At 27.2% G+C, this 9,619-nt stretch overlaps 1 pseudogene; it reads right to left on the bottom strand.

Annotated features, from left to right (window-relative positions):
- Nucleotides 1-1,696: 1,696 nt before the first annotated feature.
- Nucleotides 1,697-7,902, bottom strand: LOC113373626 (annotated as a pseudogene).
- Nucleotides 7,903-9,619: the final 1,717 nt, after the last annotated feature.

The raw sequence follows: 9,619 nt of genomic DNA, 5'->3' as shown, positions 1-9,619 counted from the left end.
CACAGAAATATACGGACTCAAGGGCTATTATTATATCTATTGATTTTAATAGCTACATCAGGATGACAAATGCTAAGTGTAGTCTGATTAGCTAGAACATTCAATTACGAGCATAATAAACATTGTATTAAAGTTTTATTCTCTTGGTGAATTAAATCATCACAATCTTTGAAAGTGATATAAATGCTCCTGATATTTAGCTATTTCCTTAAATGTGTCCATCAGTCGGAAGTACCATCTAGTGATGAACACATATGAAAATAAATGTTCTAGAAATGAAAGATATATCTATGACATGTAGCTTATTAGAAGACCGCTGCGGAGAGTCAAGTTTTTTTGCGAAGCTCTCGTGGGAGCTATTCGTCTTCATCAAACCCCTCAACTTCGGACGAAAGCAAGATTGTGCGAATGAAAAACTCTTTGGCCGAACGATTTACTAAACTTTACGAAGCCATGAAGTTTAACGAAAACGGAGTTGTTTATAAAGATTGTTACTCTTAACCAAAATTGCGTATTTAGAATTGAGTTACAGCAAAAAAAAAACTTTCGAATGCATAGATGATACGAAATGAATTCATCCAGTCAAGATAATATAATTTATCAACTCTCCATTAGTTTGAACGTTTACAATTTCATTGTGTGATATTGAGAAGATGATATTATATATATATATAGAGGAGAAGATGAACCTCGTTTACCTTTTATTTAATAATCGTACATTGGAGGACCATGTTCCATATTTCTTACATAGATTTGTTTTAAATATTTAATTTTATTTATTAAGAGCAAACTACGTAATTGTATGTTTAAAAATATCAGTTCGAATATTGATAATCGACTATATATAGTCACCTTAATTTTCTTTATCGTTGTATATACTACATCATATTTTTTAGTATAAAATCATTTATACTAATCTTAAGTTATTTGTTTTGCAATATGTATATATATATATATATATATATATATATATATATATATTGAATGGTAGAGTCTTTGAGTTCATTTTGTATTATTTTTGGATTCTTGTTCGAAACTCTACAAAATATATATTGTATATATATATATATATATATAAATATATATATATATATGTAAATAGATATATGTTATATTATATATATATATATATATATATATATATATATTCGTTCAAACCCATTTTACTGATATTTCATGATCTTGCGTAATTGAGGCATTAAACAAACCCTCCACAAATCGTGAAAAATATCGTTTCACTACTTGTAGCTTGTTGGAAATATCCACTAACTACATATAGCCATTAGAAATACATTAATAGAAAAGCTAGATCCTACATCTTGCTAAAAGATATATTGCAAGTAAATATAAAATGCAATTTTCATTTCCATCAACAGCTCATGATTAATCATCGTTGCATTATTGCGTGAATTAAAAGAGGTATTTATAAATATCAAATAAAAAGGATTGAATGAATTTATATAAATATATTTAATAAATAATTCATACAATTTCTATACCTAATTTTTGTGAAGAAACCAAGAGAAACACAGCATAGTTTAGGCAGTTTATGCCACGTGCAATATCACATTGTTATTGTATATAAAATTAGTTAAAAATAATACTTTCAGGTAGGTAAAGAAGATTTTTGCCGCCAAACAATTACTCTTCAAATAAAATTAGTCACCTATAACTAACCAATTACATAATTTTTGATTTATTGAGCATCGACAGCTTGTTGTTCAGCCAGGAATAAGGTTTGGTCTTTTTTCACTAGTCGTTCGCGTAACTTTTGGCACTTTTGCATATCTTGGATCTTGTCGGCTGGACAGGCAAATTGAACTTCGCGCCATACGCAGTGTCCGAATTTGATGGCACTTGGGTTGCAAGCATTTGGGTTGGTTTCGTGGTTTGCTGGCCTCTTCTCTGGCCTCTTCAGCACACTTGGCAATAGTTTTATCTGCCATGGCTTTCTGCCATTCAGCGCCAATCAGTAACTCCTCTTTTACATATTTAGTAAGATCGGCCAATTTCAGGTCACCATTATCGTCGATCTGATAAAAGACAAATGGAAATTTATAATTCATTTTAAATAAAATTTTAACAGTACTTTTAAAAATAAATGATGGTCAAATAGTTTAAATCGATCGTATTTTAATAATTGTATCATTTTGATATCGCAATATACTTTTATTGAAAACTTGTGAGTATTGTTTCATTTATTTATTGGTCCGCTCAAAAACTACTGTAATATGTAATAAATAATAATAATACTTCTATATAGTCATAACACATAACATAAACATACATTTGCGTGTAACCATCATATGTCGTATGTCAGTACTACACTACTTATAAATTATTCAGAGCTTATTTAATTCATAATTTATGTGAAAAAGCATTATATTTTTTTTCAAAAAATAAACACAAAGTGTGTTAACAAACGTGAAAAAACTAATTAATTAATGAATAACTAATTGAAAAATTGTGATGTTTTTAAGGAATTTGAAAAGGAATATAAAACGCAATTGAAAGTATGTTTTTTATCCTCGGATCGAGTTCTGACACTGCCTTTATGTAATATTAAATATGGAGATGATCGAAATAATATGATATAATATGGATATTGAATTTGTTTGGAGCTAGAATTTTATAATACTCAATATAAAAGATGGTAGAAATAATATTGAGATTGAATTTGATTGGAGCTGCATATTGAATATTAAAAATGTTAAGAAATCATATAATTTACTTGCAATTTAATGAAAAATATGTAAAAACCAATATGTAAAATAAGCTAGTTGGTATTGGTATTTTGCCTTGAGGCAAGTTACATAAACTTCCCGATTTGTGTAAATAATCGACTTAATCCATGATAGATAATTTAATTTATGAGTAGTTAAAAGTATTCGAAGTTACACATTATTATAAATTGAACACGTCAACCCAGTCGGAATATTTTTTAAAAGCAAATTTTCAAAAATCAATAATTTTTATATCTAAGCCAGTTTTTTGTAGAACTTTAATTGTTTAGCATGTTCATTAAGAACAAGTACTCCATAGTTATACCAAGTAAATCGTCTAAGTTTAATTTTTAATAAATGTCAAAAAAACTACTCATTTTCTCAAACTTTGATGAATTTTTAAAATTAAACTACTTGTCGTAAGACCGTAATATTTCAGTAAGTTCTATGAGACCATGATATATATCGCCAAAAAAGTTCCATGAAAATTGCCACACACATACACACATACACACACACACATACTCATTTCAAATTTGGTCCCATTCGTTCCAAAAAGGCTTGAGAAATCATAAAATTAGCGAATCGGATTTTTTGATGAAAATATAAACTTCTCCTTCGAGAAGTTAAAAATTAAAGAACTACGGTGACTGAAAGACCTATTGGCATGAGGCCAATAATAATTTAAATTTTTGAAAAATGGTAATGTGTATAGTAGCATCAAAAATTGCAAATATTTATAATTTGTCTGTAAATAACTTACCAAGTTTTGTTTCTTAGCAACGCACTGCATGACGCACTGAAAGGATAAAAATAAGTAATGTATAATCTTTACAATATACAAAGTAAAAAACGAACATTTTTCTATATATGACAATATTGTTACAATAATCAGATCAAAGCAAAAGTATTAATAAACAGATCGAGAAAAATCTTGCATATCTCAATTATCTGCATTTGTTTTCACAAATATGCTGAGATAGCGTATTATCATTAATCATTTTAGTATTTATCTATCAGATATTTCTGATATTTTATTCATATTTTTTGCTTACCACAATCTCGGATTTTGTTTTATTCATTCTCTCGCAAGAGAAAATGTCCATCATGGGTTGTTGTTGTTCATCACCGGCTAAAGCTCTGCTCTGTTTGGCTGCAGCACGAACTTCATTGAAGCACTGTTTTTTCAGTTCTTTCATGTGCTCGGAATGTGCTTTGATGTCATCAGCTTCAGAACAACAAGAGCTTTTGTGGTATCTATCTCTGCAATAAATTATTGATAAGTTATTTATAGTAAAAGGCTAACTTGAAGAATGATTTACTTAGAGACAAAAATGTTATCATATCTCTATATTATAAAATTTACATTATAATCATGAAGGCTTTGAACTTTTTAACTAAAATCCTCCTTTCTTAAGAAAAAATTTCCTTGAAAAAAATTGATTGCATTATTTGAGATTTGGAGATTTGTATGCCATCTTCTTCAGTCTCAAGAACTACTGAACGCAAATAATGATAATGCTTATAATTAATACATATATTTAATTAGTATAAAATTTAATTTTTTTTTCACTGATAACTAAGCATTTTTCAATTAAAAGACATAAAAATTATCAAAATGAAGTAAACATTGTGTTTGGGAATACTTCAAAAATATAATGTTGTTATAAATATAAAACATACTAGTGTTCATTTTTGGGGTAAAATAGTAGGATTTCGGATAACAAACACGTTTAAACTATAAAGATTACATATGATAAACATACGTAACAACAAAACAAAAATCTGTTAAAAAATGAAATGAAAATATAGTTAGTTATTTGAGAAAATAATGTTTCACCTTTTATGTTTATATAAGTGAATTTTTGTTATTTAAAAAATTGTAGAGAAAATAATTATGAGTCAAAACTTTAAAATTGATGAATATTTTATAAAAAAATTGAAATTCAAATTTTTGATTTAGTGTACCTTCCACGACATTTCTTCTCTTCATCTTTATTTTCGGTTTCTCTAGTAACACGATGATTGTATAAAGCACCTTCAATATCAAGATTATCTTCTAAATCAGCCTGCAATAATTCATCTGCAAAAAATATTTTAACCGTAAATAAAATTATGTGAATAAACGTGACAATTCAAAATTACATTCGATTGTTTCCAAAAAAATTTTTGGTTTTATTAGCCTAAATTGGAGTAAATTTATTTATTTCCATGGTTAAATATGAAAAATTCACGCAAAATGCTTTCAGCAAAATATCCAAAAATTAAACCCCCTTTCAATATTGGTGAATCCCGTTTCAAAGACATCGGTTTGCATCCACACTTTAAGATATGTGTTTTGAGCAGCGGCTTAAGTACAAATTCTCTTAATTTACATACATTTTTTTAATAACAAATATAAATCATGTCATATATTTCTAAGGTCCTATGAAATATAAAAACGTCGATGGTCCTCGGCGAAATAATGGTATAAATTGGGATGCAAAACGTAAAGCTGAAGAATTTTCTAAAAATCTCGGCTATCGCAATAGGAAAGTTCTAGAAGAAAGACTTGGATCAGGTCGTTAGGAGGACCAGCCAGTGGTCCAGATATTTCGAGCAAGAAAATATAGAAATACAAATTTTTTCATTTTGGCTGGTAGAAAAATGTCTATGAAGATAAATGAGTAATATAATTGCCTTTATTTGTTAATGAACAACGTGAATGATATTTACTTGAACTGGTTTGGCTGAGTTAAATACTAAAACATTACATGTATAAATATGTGTAAAATAACTGGAACACAAACAATTATTATATAAATAATTAGCAAAAAAGTGGAATAAGCAAACATCGAAGTTGGACAACTGTGTTGCTTATTATGTTGTTTGTTCAAATAATTAAATGATTTTGATAATTTTGTGGTAAGCAGTTTTCAATTCCTTCCGAAAATATCTGAGAATTTTCAAGTATATACAAGTGCAGAAGATTTCCGAATTATGTCTTGTGTATTGTTTCGAGTCGAGTTTCATAAAATCACAGCAGAAATGGTTTCTTATTATCATTTACAGAATGCATTTTTTTATACTCAGATGCTGTTCGGGGAAAAGCTTTTCACGTGCATGCCGTTTTCGAGATAAGAAAATTGAAGTGCCATGTGGCACAACGTACAATCCACGTTTACGTTCAACGATTGTACCAGTGAACAAAGAAGAGCCTGGTTTTCATTGGGACAGGTTGTTTGAAACCAATAATTTTTACATTTAAAAATATCTTGTTGTAAGATGTTAATTAATTATAAGGTTTACTGATTACAAATCAAAAGATAATATAGGACCGGGTATATATGATGTGAAAAATTCAATACAACAACTGTTGGATAAAAAGGTATCAATTCACGGCCCTTATCAATTGTTTACTGGAAAAAGAGATGCATCGACTATAAAAGGTTGACAATGTTTTCAAATATAAAATTATTAAATATAAAAACTAATATTGATGTGTATATAATAGGTTATCTAGCTTGTAAAGAGGATTTGTCGCGTGATCATCAGTATCAAATTTTACCTACGGATTTGGATAAATTGAAAAAGCGGAAAACGTATGGCGTATTTCTCAAAGGCAAACGATTTGGCCAAAAGGTTTCTGATAATAAAATTAATACAGAATTGCAATTAAATAATTATGATTTCCTTACGATATATAACCAATTATCAAATTGTAATTGGTATATCATGTGATCCCAAACAAATTCTTTTTTTTAAATTATGCAATTACTGTAATATAAAATAAATAATTCAGATACGAAAAAAATGGACAGCTCTTAATTAATATTAATATTTAAAAACGGTAAACCGTAAAGAATATTCAGCTATTCTATTATTAGGCACTTCTTCGCATAATGTTGAATGATGTCGCGATGGTGCCAAAGAACCCAAAAGATCCTGGCCCACAACATTACAATCCGCCACCAAATGTGGGTACTTTAGGGTTACCAAAACCGGTAAAACCATGCATGTACCCTTTTAATATATCGTCGATATCTGCACGGCCAATTGTCCATCGCGAAATGATTCCTGGACCAGGCAGGTAATTAATTTGATATTTTATAATGGTAAAGATTTCTACCTTTTAACCATATATGATTATTATCATATTTACTATATTTTAAAAATAAAATAGGGTTATTATAATAACGTAGATTATTTATGATAAAAATCAGCCGAAACTTTGCTTATATAATAAGAATCTAAATTTGTTCCCAAATTCAAGTAACTAAAATTATAATAAATTGGGGTGATATTCTATAATTTTTTCTTAAACTTTGAGAGAAGTTTTACTATAATTCGATATTTTTGCAGATACAAAATGCTCGTTACTAAAGAACAAAGAATTGATGCTTGTCCAGGAAAAGGACATAAGTATGTTTTTCAATCTGTTGTTAAAAGAACTCAAGGAGCGGCTATTAAACCTCCTTATAATTCTTTTTGATTGCTTACGATATAATATCATTGTAAACAAATCTTAGTAAGTTATCTTAACATACTCTCATGATTTAAAGCAATAATAAAGAATATACGTATGACAAACCAAACACAATTTATAAAAATAATAAAAAATGTAAAATTTAAAGTTACAATTTTGAATTAGTAATAACTACCATTATTATTTATTAAGATATTAATTACTATTACTTTGTTAATATATAATAAAATTAATTATTGGAGAATATTACACATGAATTTTTTTATTATTTATTATTTTAGTTTATATTTAGATTAAGGTTACCTAAACTACCAGGTTGAAAATGATTAGTTAAAAAAAACGTATTTTATAATTTAAAATAATTAAGGCAAATAATTAAGTTATTCATAAAGTTTGAGTTTACTACTGCTAGCGTTATTTATATTTAATCAATATATGGTTCCCATGTGATAGTAAATTGTAAAAAGTTGTATATGTATATATATATATATATATATATATATATATATATATATATATATACATATTGGAACAATTTTTAGGAGATCTACATATCACAATTAATATTATAAAACTATAAAGTCTAATAAATTTAATAAAAGTAAGTCATCTTAACTTATGTTCTATCTACTTACTGTAGTAAGAGTCCTTAAAGTCGTAAGCAACGGCGGCTCCTATTAAAACTACTGCAAGAAAACAACTTAAAAAATTCATTTTATTATCTATTATTTAGTATTAAACTTTTAATGACTTTTCAAATTAATATTATTTTATTTAAATAAATTGTTTTGCGAACGGATAGATCGCGGCGACTGTTAGTATGTCGATGGCTAACAGTTCTTTTATATACACACCGGGACGATAGTGGTGGATGTAACCAGACACAGATCAATCTATTGATCTTGAAGAACACATATAACTCGTTTATTGTTAGATGCTAACATGGATTTAAAGTCCGCTTATCTGATTTGATTATCATCAATTTTTGTTTTGTTTGCTCAAATTTGGCTCATGAATTTCTTTCGCAATGGATCGATTAGTTTAGACGCATAGACAGTTAGAGCTTCAATTTTTTTATAATGGTCGATTTATTTTTTATAATCACTATTTTCTTAACATTCAGTAACACTGAATGTGTAGTTGAAATACACAATTATGGCATTATATAAAATATATTCACATATAATCAACGTCTTGTACAGATAAATTAAAAATAGCTAAAAGATGGATCAAGTTTTAATTTTACAATATTGAAACCTTTTTTTGATATTAGTCATTTAAAATTAATTTGACATGAATAGGATAGTAGAACAAAACTAGTCTATTTCCATACTACTTTAATTTATCTGTGTTTAAATTTATTTGACTACTCAAAAAACTGTTAAACTTCGCACTATTTTCAAAAAAAGACATGCTGTTTTAAAATTTAAAAAAGAATAGGACTTTATCGAAAATATAATAGCATCTTATACAAGCATGTGCGTTTTACGCAACTCAAGGCATATAATATTTGTATTTTATTTTTTAAATCGTCAATTTTTTATTTCGTCGAAAAAATGATAATCCTACTAAATTCTTTCTTTAGAAAATACGTGAATCAGATATTAAAATAAAATATGCAAGAACCAACGACTAATATACAATTACTTGACAAATTCATAAAATAAAATTAACATAAATTTATTTGATTTGAGATAATACTAAATAGATGGATTTTGATATGTTATTTACTCAAAGGAGTGTTAACAGTTGCATCATTCTCAAAAACTTTGCATTATGCAATTTCCTAATTAGCAACTTTAAAATTGTTAGCTTTTGATAAAAAATATTATATTCTGCTATTTTAGGAAACAAATTCAATAGATAGCAATGAAAACAAATAAACATAAACCAAATAATATATCTCGGTTTTGCTATCAATTTACTAAAATTTCATTTGTCTTGTATTTGTTTTTAAAAGTTGATTCTGGTTTTTGACAGTTCTATGTCATGTGCAAATATACAATCAGATCGTATACTGAAAAAGTTTTTTCGCAGAATACTCTGTTGATTCTATAATTTGACTATCAATACTAAATCTGTGTCTTCGGTTGATAATAATGAGAATTGAATTATAAGGCAAAATTTAACAAAGACTTGTAAGAATGCTAGTATTTGTAACAACACAAGTCTATACCTTGTTTATAGCATTGAAATTATTGGATAAATATCAATAAAATTTTAGGAAAATTTAATCAGACACAATAATATACAATATGTTCAAAGACGAAATTAGAGAATTATTCGACTAAAATTTTATGAAAAAAATTATTAATAGTGTTGACTGCCTTTCAAAAAAGAAATTCAAATACAGTTTAATATAAATATTATCAAAATTTGTTCATAATTAATAATTTGGCACAGCAAGTATTTCAGTACAGATGTATATATA

This window comes from Ctenocephalides felis, unplaced genomic scaffold (genome assembly GCF_003426905.1).
Source record: "Ctenocephalides felis isolate EL2017-DRISC unplaced genomic scaffold, ASM342690v1 CF-g0.4_SCAFFOLD_01604, whole genome shotgun sequence".
Taxonomy (NCBI): domain Eukaryota; kingdom Metazoa; phylum Arthropoda; class Insecta; order Siphonaptera; family Pulicidae; genus Ctenocephalides; species Ctenocephalides felis.
Note: the sequence above shows the minus strand (reverse complement) of the source record. Positions and strands in the feature narration are given on the sequence as shown.